The sequence below is a fragment of the Amia ocellicauda genome, unplaced genomic scaffold (genome assembly GCF_036373705.1).
Source record: "Amia ocellicauda isolate fAmiCal2 unplaced genomic scaffold, fAmiCal2.hap1 HAP1_SCAFFOLD_33, whole genome shotgun sequence".
Lineage (NCBI taxonomy): Eukaryota > Metazoa > Chordata > Actinopteri > Amiiformes > Amiidae > Amia > Amia ocellicauda.
The window spans coordinates 811,906-825,370 of NW_027102898.1; the positions used below are offsets into that span (position 1 = coordinate 811,906).

At 40.4% G+C, this 13,465-nt stretch overlaps 1 non-coding gene across 1 annotated transcript; it reads left to right on the top strand.

Moving 5' to 3' along the window:
* The first annotated feature begins 7,605 nt into the window (after positions 1-7,605).
* Positions 7,606-7,720, top strand: LOC136731571 (U5 spliceosomal RNA). The gene has a single exon (XR_010809565.1). It is a non-coding gene; the product is annotated as a U5 spliceosomal RNA (small nuclear RNA).
* The last annotated feature ends 5,745 nt before the right edge of the window (positions 7,721-13,465 follow it).

The following is a 13,465-nucleotide window of genomic DNA, read 5'->3' on the forward strand; positions in this document are numbered from 1 at the left end:
GTTCATAGGTCTATACATGGTATTAGGGAACAGGCACGTAGGTCATTCTGTTTGACATTGTCTCCAAGGTTCTCATTGTAAATAACAAAGAGAAATCAAACTACCTTATGGCCTCCTGACCTTCTAGCTTGACCTTATCTTTCTTAAGTATACAAGAGAGAAAAACAGTTGTGAGAAAAGAATTTCTAACTTTCCTTCCACACATACATACATACATACATACATACATACATACATACAAACCAGAGGCATGCAAAAAAATATAAAGAGGAAGAAAATGTTGTATAGCACATACAAAAGGGATGGTGATGAAACAAAATACATAGAATATGTTGAGCTGCAAAGAGATCTTAAGAAAGGGATCAGGAAAGCAACGAGGGAAATAGAAAGAAACATAGCTCTTGGAGCTACAACCATTGCAATGAGCTTTTTTCAAAATTACAACAGCAAGCGGTCAATTAAGGAGGAGGTGAAACAGATAAAGGGCAAAAATGGAGGTATCTTGGAAAACGAACAAGATGTGGCAAATATTCTAAATGAGTATTTCACAGAGGTTTGTACAAAAGAAAAAACAGATGACATGCCACAGGTTGACAATCAATCCAGTCAAACCCTAAGAGAGATCAGGATAAATGAGGAGGAGGTACTAAAGGGACTAGCAGAATTAAAATCAAACAAATCACCTGGGCCAGATGGGATATTTCCAACAGTACTTAAAGAAATGAGGGAAATTATGTATAGGCCGTTAACTCGATTATTTCAAATGACACTTAGAACAGGGGATGTTCCCACTGACTGGAAGACAGCAAATTTCATACCAATCCACAAGAAAGGGGACAAAACTGAGCCAGGAAATTACAGACCAATCAGTCTCACCTGCATCACCTGTAAAATGTTGGAAAAAATGATTAGACAGAAAATAGAGGAGCATCTCAATGAAAACCATATTCTTGGAGATAGTCAACATGGGTTTAGACGAGGCAGATCATGTCTTACTAACTTAATAAATTTTTTTGAACATGCAACTGCAGCTGTAGATCACGTGAAAGCATATGATATGATATACTTAGATTTCCAAAAAGCTTTTGATAAGGTTCCACACCAAAGACTGATCCTCAAATTGGAAGCTGTAGGCATTCAGGGTCATGTAAGTAGATGGATTATGAACTGGTTGATGTATAGGAAACAGATTAGAGGAGTCACTTCTAACTGGAGTGAGGTTGTTAGTGGAGTTCCACAGGGATCAGTACTAGGGCCTTTGCTTTTTCTAATCTATATTAATGATCTGGACTCTGGGATACTTAGCAACCTTGTCAAATTTGCAGATGATACTAAAATAGGTGGCTTAGCAGATACAATCTTGGCAGCACATGCTATTCAGAGGAACTTAGATAAATTCAGTTGTGGGCTGACACCTGGCAAATGAAATTCAATGTGGACAAGTGCAAGGTAATACATGCAGTAAAACAAAAATGTCCACTATAATTACACTATGGGAGGTACAGATCTAGATGAAGTAATGCATGAGAAAGACCTAGGAATCTATGTGGATTCACTTTCTCCATCCAAACAATGTGGGGAAGCAATACAAAAGGCATACAGAATGCTAGGGTATATCGTCAAAAGTGTAGAATTTAAGTAATGTTAAGACTGTACAATGCGCTAGACCTCATCTGGAATACTGTGTACAGTTCTGGGCACCACACTTCAAGAAGGATATTGCTGCTTTAGAGACAGTTCAGAGGAGAGCAACCAGACTTATTCCAGGTCTGAAGGGAAAGTCCTACTCGGAGAGACTGAGGGAACTGAACCTTTTCACCCTGGAACAGAGGAGATTACGTGGGGACTTGATCCAAGTCTTCAAAATCATGAAAGGTTCCTCAAACCAGAGGAGCTTTTCCAGATCAGCAGGGACACACGCACCAGGGGACAACAAATGGAAATTGGGCTTCAAGGCATTCAAGATGGAAAGTGGTAGAAGCTGAAAGTTTGGGAACATTTAAAAATAGACTGGATAGGATCCATGGATCACTTAGATATTAATGGACACCAAACGAGCATGATGGGTCGAATGGCCTCCTCTCGTTTGTAAACTTTCTTATGTTCTTATGTTCTTATGTTCTTATGAATGTTCCCTAAGCATGTTTCAAATGTTCCCTAATTTATGTTACAAATGTGCCTTAGCACCTCTCTCTCTCTCTCTCTCTCTCTCTGTCTCAATTCAGTGCATTTGTATTGTCAAAGCAATTGGACATGCATACATACATACATACATATATATGGAAAATAAACAATATGTGTACATCTCTGCATTAATGGTGCCCTAACAGATGTGCAAGTTACATGACAGACAGACAGACAGACACTCACACACACTTTCACACACACACACACACACACACTTTCACAGACAGACAGACAGACAGACACACACACACACACACACACACACACACTTGTATACCTGACACGTATAGAAGACTGGATAGGGAGATATAAATAGCAATGGGGAGACTCTTGTACTTGGTGTGGCTCTATCCATATAGTGGGGCCAGCAACCACTTAGCAGGTGCAGCAATAGAAGCTCAGCCTGGGGAGACTGGATTTAGCATTTCCTCTCCATTTTGATAAGTATCCATAATCATTTCTGCAAAATACTTCTATGATACCTATGTATGTTTTTTACTTGTACTATATTATACTATCAAGTATCAGTGTACACATACAATGTGACCTGTTACATTAATACAGAGGCCACGGAAGGCCAGATCACTAATAGCCACTGTCCCCTGATATTACACTTTTTTACAATCACTTTGGCACTCATTTCAGAACCTTGATGTCATTTTTCAAAACTCTAGACACTAAACTCACACCCGATGATCAAAATGCACATTTTTCAATTGCTTGGATACAATACACATCAACCTCAGATCATTTGTTCATTGAACTAAAATGATACAACTTAACGTCAAAGTATTACCATTTCAAAATGCAATTCACACATTACATCTGAGATCACTGTCTATTCATTTCATTACAAAGATCTAACTATCAATTGATACAGCTGCTCAAAATGATAAGTGACTGTTGCATTACTCTTAATTCATAGTTTTATGGAAACTGACGAACAGTATTCCATGTTTCGATCATGAAAGTTTCAGGATAATGAGATCCATTGACACCAATAACCGAGGAGCATGAACCAGTTGGACTACATTATCTATGGATGTAATATTTCATCATCATTCATCATCATGTAGCACTTTTCCACACCATGTTTTCAGTGTGTAAGGAAAGTTAGAAATTCTTTCTCTAATACCTGTTTTTCTCTCTTGTATACTTAAGAAAGATAAGGTCAAGCTAGAAGGTCAGGCCAGAAGGTAGTTTGATTTCTGCTTGTTATTTACGATGAGAATCTTGGAGACAATGTCAAACAGTATGATTGAAGTGCCTGCTCCCTAATCCATGTGTTGATCTATGAACTCTGTCCTATAATGATATAAATTCTGCTTAGCTAACTTTTAAGATAACATAGTAATGACTTTCTGATTATAACCAGCTCTTTGATTTTTGTGAATAAAAGCTCTGACTGTTAAAATGAAGGCAGAGCGACTTTGGGATCTTCTTGAGTCACTGTTCCTCTCCACGCTGCGTGTATTAAAGGCTTTGCAACTAACGCTCCAACCTGGTTGAAGATGATTGTTCTTCCACATCAGATATGACATTACTGTATGTATGCAGGCCCTTGTAATTGCTTTTCCAATACTGCCAACTGGTTATTGATGATTGATTTCACATTGTGGTACGAGTATCGAGTGAAATGAGTGCTATCCACCCGAGCAACACAGTGATAACATGGAGCCGGCAGGTCATCCAGGTCACAATAGAGGTCAAGCAGTGGGAGGAGGAAGACGTGGTGGTCAAAGGAATGGAAGGGGACATGCACCCCTTCTGAGAGGTGGTCGTGGGCCTCGTCATAGAGGAGGGCTTAGGCCTCACCAGAGAGGCAGCCATGGGCCTCATTTGAGAGGTGTTGGGGGAACGTGGTAGAGGACAAGGCCACGGACCAGACAGCGGCAGCAACAGCAAATAGTGTCCAGTGAAATCCGAGAAATAGTTGTAGAACATGTTGTAAATCATGGCATGACCATGACTGAGGCAGCTACAATGATTCAATCAAACCTCAGAATCAACTCAGGATCAACTGTGGCCTCAATCATCAGAAATGTCCGTACTGAGAAGCGGCAAGTCTTCAGCATGCACTAAACATTAGGCTACTCTCAATTGTCAAATGACTGTATACTGCATACCAATGTGTAGCACAGAGTATAGTGTGCCTTTTGAAAGAAATGCAGAGTGAAGCAGCTGATGACTGAGTATGTTCAGGTATGTTCAGTTTCAAGATGCCTCTTGTGAAAAATGGTTGTGAGAACCTGAACCTGAACACAGGGCTGATGGAAATTTAGAAGTACAGTAATCAATCCTTTGTTTTGCTTTTTACACTAAGCCAGGTGAGGAACACTGCAGTTGACATTTTACTGTAGTTTTGTTCGTTTTTGTAGCTAATTATTTTTGCATGGATTCAAAGAAACCTATGGTGTGATTTGATTGTATTGCATCAATACATTTCAGATTTTGTTCAATGATTCCACTGTGTCTGTAGTATTCTCTCTACTAGTCCTTTTACAGTGATGTATTTATGTGTAGTACCATAATGAAACATGTATCACATATTTTGTACTACAATATTTAATGATTGTACGAACAACTACACAGTGAAACTATCGGTATCTTCTGTGTTACTATGTTACTATGGTATTTCATGATAAATGAGTTATTTGAACCAACAAGTCTGCAAGTGCTAGGTTTCTTTAAAGATATGAATGCACAATGCAATGTTTTGAACATTGGACAGCCTGTGTTACAAGTGATGACCGTTTTGAGTTTTGTGTCTAGAGTTTTGAAAAATGACATCAAGGTTCTGAAATTAGTGACAAAGTGATTGTAAAAAACTGTATATTCATCCTATTTAATGTGCTCTTTTAAAATGTACTTTTCTTTTTTATGTTGCCATTTCTGTTCTACCAATGTTTCAGTTGTTAGCCAAAGATTGACAGAGTACATCTCATACACACAGGCCAGACAGCAAAGATTTATTTTTGAAATTCAATTACAAATGCTGCATGAACTCATCAATACGATTAGAGCTCCTGAAAGCAATATAACTAACTCACTCTACAGCATCTCATTAGCAGTGAAAAGAAATCAAGAAAGTTGGGACAGTCGACTGTTTACCACTATGTAACATCACCTTTTCTTTTAATAACACTTATTAAGCACTTGGGCACTGAAGACACCACTTGGTTAAGTTTAGCAAGTGGGATTTCCCCCCATTCATCCATTATGCATTTCCTCAGCTGCGCAACTGCACAGGGCCTTCGTTGTCTTAATTTGCACTTCATAGTGCGCCACACATTCTCAATTCGGAGACAGGTCAGGACTGCAGGCAGGCCATGCTAGCACCCGCACTCTCTGCCTACGCAACCATGCGCTTGTAATCTGGGCAGAATGTGGTTTGGCGTTATCCTGCTGAAAAATGCAGGGACGTCCCTGGAAAAGATGATGTCTCGATGGCAGCATATGTTGCTCCAAAATGTGTACATCTCTTTCTGCAAAAATGGTGCCCTCACAGATGTGCGAGTTACATGACAGACACTCATACACACTGTCACACCCATACACACACAAACACACACTTTCACAGACAGACACACGCACACACACACACACACACACACACACTTTCACAGACAGACAGACAGACACACACACTTTCACACACAATCACTTTCACAGACAGACACACACACACAAACTTACATACATACATACATACATACATACAGTGAGGGAAAAAAGTATTTGATCCCCTGCTGATTTTGTACGTTTGCCCACTGACAAAGAAATGATCAGTCTATAATTTCAATGGTAGGTGTATTTTAGCAGTGAGAGACAGAATAACAACAAGAAAATCCAGAAAAACGCATTTCAAAAAAGTTATAAATTGATTTGCATGTTAATGAGGGAAATAAGTATTTGATCCCCTATCAATCAGCAAGATTTCTGGCTCCCAGGTGTCTTTCATACAGGTAACGAGCTGAGATTAGGAGCACTCTCTTAAAGGGAGTGCTCCTAATCTCAGCTCGTTACCTGTATAAAAGACACTTGTCCACAGAAGCAATCAATCAATCAGATTCCAAACTCTCCACCATGGCCAAAGAGCTGTCCAAGGATGTCAGGGACAAGATTGTAGACCTACACAAGGCTGGAATGGGCTACAAGACCATCACCAAGCAGCTTGGTGAGAAGGTGACAACAGTTGGTGCGATTATTCGCAAATGGAAGAAACACAAAATAACTGTCAGTCTCCCTCAGTCTGGGGCTCCATGCAAGATCTCACCTCGTGGAGTTTCAATGATCATGAGAACGGTGAGGAATCAGCCCAGAACTACATGGGAGGATCTTGTTAATGATCTCAAGGTAGCTGGGACCATAGTCACCAAGAAAACAATTGGTAACACACTATGCCGTGAAGGACTGAAATCCTGCAGCGCCCGCAAGGTCCCCCTGCTCAAGAAAGCACATGTACAGACCCGTCTGAAGTTTGCCAATGAACATCTGAATGATTCAGAGGAGAACTGGGTGAAAGTGGTCTCAGATGAGACCAAAATCAAGCTCTTTGCCATCAACTCAACTCGCCGTGTTTGGAGGAGGAGGAATGACCTCAAGAACACCATTCCCACCATCAAACATGGAGGTGGAAACATTATGCTTTGGGGCTGTTTTTCTGCTAAGGGGACAGGACAACTGCACCGCATCAAAGGGACGATGGACGGGGCCATGTACCATCAAATCATGGGTGAGAACCTCCTTCCCTAAGCCAGGGCATTGAAAATGGGTCAAATACTTATTTCCCTCATTAACATGCAAATCAATTTATAACTTTTTTGAAATGCATTTTTCTGGATTTTCTTGTTGTTATTCTGTCTCTCACTGCTAAAATACACCTACCATTAAAATTATAGACTGATCATTTCTTTGTCAGTGGGCAAACGTACAAAATCAGCAGGGGATCAATTACTTTTTTCCCCCACTGTACATACATATATATGGAAAAGAAACATTACAAGTATAAATCACAATAAGATGTAATAAAGTACAGATAAACAAAGTGTAATAAAATGTGATCTGTTTGAAAATGCAGGGACGTCACTGGAAAAGATGATGTCTGGATGGCAGCATATGTTGCTCCAAAATGTGTACATCTCTTCTGCAAAAATGGTGCCCTCACAGATGTGCGAGTTACATGACAGACAGACAGACAGACACTCACACACACTGTCACACCCACACACACTAACTTTCACACAGAGACAGACACACACACACACACACACACACACACACATACATACATACATATGGAAAAGAAACAATACTTTTATAAATCACAATAAGATGTAATAAAGTACAGAAAAACTAAATGTAAGAAAATGTGATCTTTAATACACACAAATATGTATGGCTGGTCGGATGCGTCTTGGACTCGGGTTCCTCTTCATTACGTATAACGCTTTTGCCTTTTGCTAAAGCTTTCCGTGGAGGGGATCGTGGGTGAGTTTGTACCATTCTTGGGGGGCTCTGCCTTGTTGGGGCGGAGCTGTGATCCAGGTGAACAGCAGATCGGGCATAGGTGGGCATGTGGGCAGAGGAGTAGGAAGGCCGGTCAAGCAAATAAGCTTGCTAAGGTACGCAGCAGCAGCAAGCAGCCCCCCCATCCAGCCAGCCAGCCAGTCTGGCTGGCAGTGACTGAGTGGTTGACAGACGGCAAGCAACGGAATGTACGTGCTCTGTGATGTCATAGCAGTCAGCTGAGAGAGGCTCGTGATGTCATCGCTGAGCTGGCTGGCTGGCTGGCTCTGTGTGTGTGTGTGTCTGTGTCTGTCTGTTTTTCTGTTTGTCAGTCTGTCTGTCTGTCTCTCTCTCTCTCTCTCTCCCTCTCAATTCAATTCATTTGTATTGTCAAAGCAATTGGACATACATACATACATACATACATATATGTAGCGTAAGGTACACTTATACATTTCAATTAAAGAAGTGAATTCATAGTATCACCTTATCACGAATCCTGGAGTCTTGTAGAACTCAATTTCTGTAATAATTGGACGCAGACACCAATTCCAAAGATATAAATTGTCAAATTTATTTAAAAACAAAGACTAAATGTAGCACTACACTAATTATACAAAAGGGAAAAACTAATTAAAATTCAACTCTAGATCAACAAATCAAAGACAAATCACTTCCGTGACCAAATCAAAGACCATGGGATCCCATAGGATAACACACAAATCGTTAAACAAAAAAGGTTATAAACACATTGACTACAATACCGGTTAGTAATTCTAGGAATCACTAAGAAACAGTTGAAAGTGCTAAATTGCAGTTTCAGAAGATGAAAAAAAACTGTAACTGATGGGATATGTAGTACTTTATACTCGAGTGGTCTATGCGATTACACCCTGTTGGTGTTATTAAGAACGCCAAGTACCAGAATGCAGAGCGGGACTGTTTTTTGTGCCGTGACTTGTCGGGGGAAAAAGGTGCAGAAAAAACGGACAAGAAGGTGAAGGTAGTATGGCGGTGATGCACGCGTTGGTGAAGTGGGAAAGCGGGGTCGACAAAGACTCTTACAGCGTGATTCCCACTGCTTGCTTTCGCAATTTTGATTTATTCAGCATTGCTGATGATGACGAAGAGACGACTCGAAACTTCAGAGCAGAGTGGAGAGACACGAACAAACCTCCAAAAGGTGGATGGCCTGTCCATGAAGCGCAGATCATTATGACTGGTAACAATGTTTATTTAAAAAAAAAACATTAAAGTCTTTACATGCTATTTGATATATACAATCACAGTATATTTGAAATGAATGTTTAAGTTATTAATGTGTTGTACTTCTAACATACTCTTATAACATGGTAGGTGGTGGTGAGGGCGCTAAAACTCGTCATACTTGACTGGCATTTGTAAGAACGATTTATTGTGTGTTGTGCTTTACAATAAAATCCCCCAAATCACAAAATAAATTAAACCAGATATAATTTAACTTCAGTTTTGATTCAGTGTTGGCTGTTCATCTTAATTTGTATGGTCAAAGCACAGTATTTTTATGACAAATAAATATAATCCCCAAATATCTGTGGACATAATGCAGGGTTTTATTTATTTTATTTTTATTTTAGGAAAAGAAGGCGAACTAAGAAGAAAACTTAATGACCTAACAAAAATGCCCTGTCCTAAAATGAAGAGAGTACCTAAACCAAACAAAAAACTTCAAATTTCAGATGATAGTGACCTTGATGAACCACAGTTACCGGTGAGATAATTACTGCAAATATTAAATAAATGTATTGCAGGATTGTTTTTTTTTAATCATATTCATATATATATATATTTTCATTTTAAACTCTTTTCCTCTCTGAATACAGCACAAAATAAGAAAGAAAACCGATGGAGCTTCAAGAATTAGATCCCGTCATATTCTACAGACATTTAAAGAGTCCAGTGAAGTTGAGCTACAGCAAAACGTTAAGCAGCTCGAAAAGGAAAACACAAGACTTAAAAATGAAAACCAATGTCTTCGAAACCGTATGGTTGATGGTAAGTTTTTTTATTTATAGCAAATAATTCCTTACCTTGATAAATGTTATTCTTCAGTAATTTAGATTCCAGAGTAATGTATTATAGTTGATCATACTGAAGTAATCTAGAACCACAATACAGACTCTTAATGTGCACTGTCTAATAGTTTAATAATACTGATTATTAAATAAAGTTTTTCAACATAACTTCATAATCCTACATTAATGACTATATGCATTACATTAGACCTGGTAATTCTTGTATTTTATCTTTTATTTTTTTCGTAGCTAATGTTAATGACCCACAAAAAGGTCAGTTTGCCAATAACATAGAGCAAGTCTCTCAAGTATAATTGCAGGCATTGATGGTTTTGTTTTCACTTTGTATTAAATATATTACTAGAAATGATTATCATTTAATACTAAGGTTTTTTTCTCCAGAGATTCCAGACCTTTTGGACAATCTGAAAAAAATTGTAACAAAAGCCACATTTATCAGCAATGAAGACAAAAGTGTGTCACCATCAAGTGGTTCTGACAGCCCCACAGCAAATTGTTCTGAATCTGACAAAGAATCACCAAAACAGGTATAACACTCTTGGTCTACAATATTACAAAGACAAGGTAAAAATATATATATTGAAAACAAATATTGGTTGTAAACAATCTAATGATGCTACATTATCAGTTATATTCATAGTTATAGTTGATAATAAGAATGTAATTGAATTATGGGTGTCACAGATTCACTGACTTTATTATGTCTGTAAATTAATAAACTTAGAATTGAGACATACTGTGGTCTTTAATAACACATTTCTGTAACAAAATCACAGCCTTACTGATAATGTATTCCACTTAACATAATATAAGAATAGTTTGGGGATAAACTTGTTTTTTATTTACCATTGTCTTTTAGGTGGAAATATTCCCAGGCACTGGAGTTTACATTGACAAACTGTCCTGGATCCTTGCAGAGAGGTGCAGCACGAATACGTCATATGCAAGAACCCTGACGGTTGCTGTCTTTGACTTTCCAACATTATTAAAGAGCAATCTTCGTGGTGGTGGCAGCAAGAGAGATCCAACTTCGGAGAAAAAGACACCTCTGGATCGCTTAAAGGTGGAAGCCATATATGGTATGTAAATGCTGTTGTACAAAATTTCTAACTCTCCTTTTTAACTGTATAGAACACAAAGGGTTAGCATTTGAAATGTTCCTTTGGCCTTTGTTTTAGTTTCAGAGACTAGAGTTAATTTATTAATAAATAATAATACCTTACATGTAGCAGCTGGAACGATCCCAAAGTGCTCTACAGACTCACTTCACCCACCACCCTCTGGGGTGCAGCCATTTTGTACCAGCAGATTACTACACAGCAGTAAAGGTGGAGTCATAACAAATTTGTTAGACCTGATTGAGGGAAGCCTGACTTAGAATTCAGCCACGTCACTCTTTCAACAACACCTTGTAAATCACCTTGGATTAATGCTTCAGACATATTAATACATAATAATAATGAATAGTGCCATGGGATCCTTGACAATATAAACTTTCATGTCTCATTTAAATTTGACTTTTGAGCAAATACTTCACATTTCAGTCCAGTTGTGCCACATCAATGTAATGCTTAAGCAAGGTATTAATGGAGAAAAGACTGCCTTTGCATAGCTGCTTCGCCAAGTACAGATTTTACTATGAACTAGTGTAAGACAAGTTTAAGAGCATACACCAAAACGTTTAAATACACCCACACACAAAAATGTTGATTTACTGTGGCAATATGTAACTAATGAACCCTTCTCAAAGATATGTGGTATGTTTATTAAAAGATTTTTATATATCTATGTGCAAGTCATTAAATCTATGTGATACATGTTTTTTAGGGGCTACCTTGAAAAAATTGCCCAGTACCCCAAAGAGTGTAATTGGTGGTGCAATTAACAGCAAGATAAATGAACTACGACACAGAATGAAACCAGAGTGAAGATTTGAAGAACCAGATCTGTATTTTTTGTTTTGTTTTCAACAGGGTTGGGGTCAATTCCAATTCAATTTTTAATTCCCTTTTCAATTCAATTCCAATAAAGAATATTCTGTGAATGCAAAAAGTAATTGCAATTTTGAATTGATTTGTAGGAGGAATTGGAATTGAAAAACAGGAATTGACCCCAACCATGGTTTTCAGTGAGTGTTGTACAAATTGATAGGTCAGGGTTTCTGTAAAAACTTAATAGAGGCCAGCAGGCGTGCACGATCTGGGAAAAACTGCTCCACTACAACAGACCTCTTTCCCTTCGTTTTCTCTAAAAACCTCCTGATATCCTTCACTGCAGCTCTGACTCACCGAGGACGAGGAGGCGAGAGAGGAATCCGTGAAGCCGCCCTCACTGTCACTCCGAGCCGCGATGCTCCAGCGTGTAGCCGGACCTTTCCCCACCAAGCCGCTCGCCACCCCAGCTTCACTACTGTGCCACCACTTCTTTTACTGCCACTATTTACCAACACCGTCCGTGCTCCCTCCCAGCACCTTCTTAGTGCGTTTTTTCCACCCGGCGCCTCGGCTTGTACCGCCGAGCCTGGCCCTGCCTCCTCCTCGGCTACACCCTGTGTGTCTGTCCGCCCGTCTGCTGGCTGCTGAGGTTGTTCCTCGTCACTAACCAGCGCCCCGTGCACCGCCTCAACACCATCTCCCCCCGGCGTCTCGGTCGTCACTATCCCCCGCTGCCTCGACCCCGTCCCCCAGCTGTGCGTCATCGCCTCCGGGCAGCTCTTCCCCCGTCACGGCATCAGTGGTACCATCGGTCCGACCGGCGACTGTCTCCTCCGCCGGGGCTCGATCTCTGTCTGCCCGCTGCATCTGTGGCTGCGGGCCGGTGTCTCTATTCCTCCCCGCGTCGCCCCGCTCCTCCTCCCGCTCCCTGTCCTGCTCGGGACAGTTCCTCACGACATGCCCCTCGCTCCCACACCTGAAACACTTCATGGACTCCGAAGTAGCGAACACGACGTAGTCGGTATTGTCGATCTTAAATTTAAAAATGACATTAAGATCCTCATTGATGTTATTGAGGATCATATACAGCTGCCTTCGGAAGGTCACGACGTGTTTCAGTTGCGGGGCTTTGCAGCCCAGCGGGACCCTCTTAATGCCGGACATCAGCTGCCCGAGCCGGTGCGGATGAACGGAGGGACGTTAGACAGCGTTACCTTCCGGGCAGGAGCAGCGAGCGGCAACACCGGGGTGAAAGTGTCGTCTAACACTGTGCCATTAGCCACTAGCTGATTGAGCAGATCAGTGGTTTTTAAGAAGATAACAATGGCAGCAGACTTGATATTTTCACACCCTGCTACCTCCCCAACCGCTAACACACACTGCTCTAGGGGGCAGAACTGCACCGGAGCGACCCGGGAAGAACTACCGGTACTCCCCCCTCCCCTCCCCTGTTCCCCCACAATAAGAAAAGCACTGAAAACAGAAGACAAAATAAACAAACTGAAAAAAGTAAAGCAACAAAAAAACGCAGCCAAAGGACAGAGCTCTCAGCAGCACTCCCGCTCACTGCAGACCCCTCCCACACACTCCCAGCTGAGCGAGAGAGAGAGAGAGAGAGAGAGAGAGAGAGAGAGAGAGAGAGAGAGAGAGAGAGAGAGAGTTAGTGTCTGTCTCTCTCTCTCTCTCTGTAGATGCATCATAGGGAACATATGTAACAATCTCTCTTTTTGTTTACCAAAAATGAGAATGAACGTATTTCAA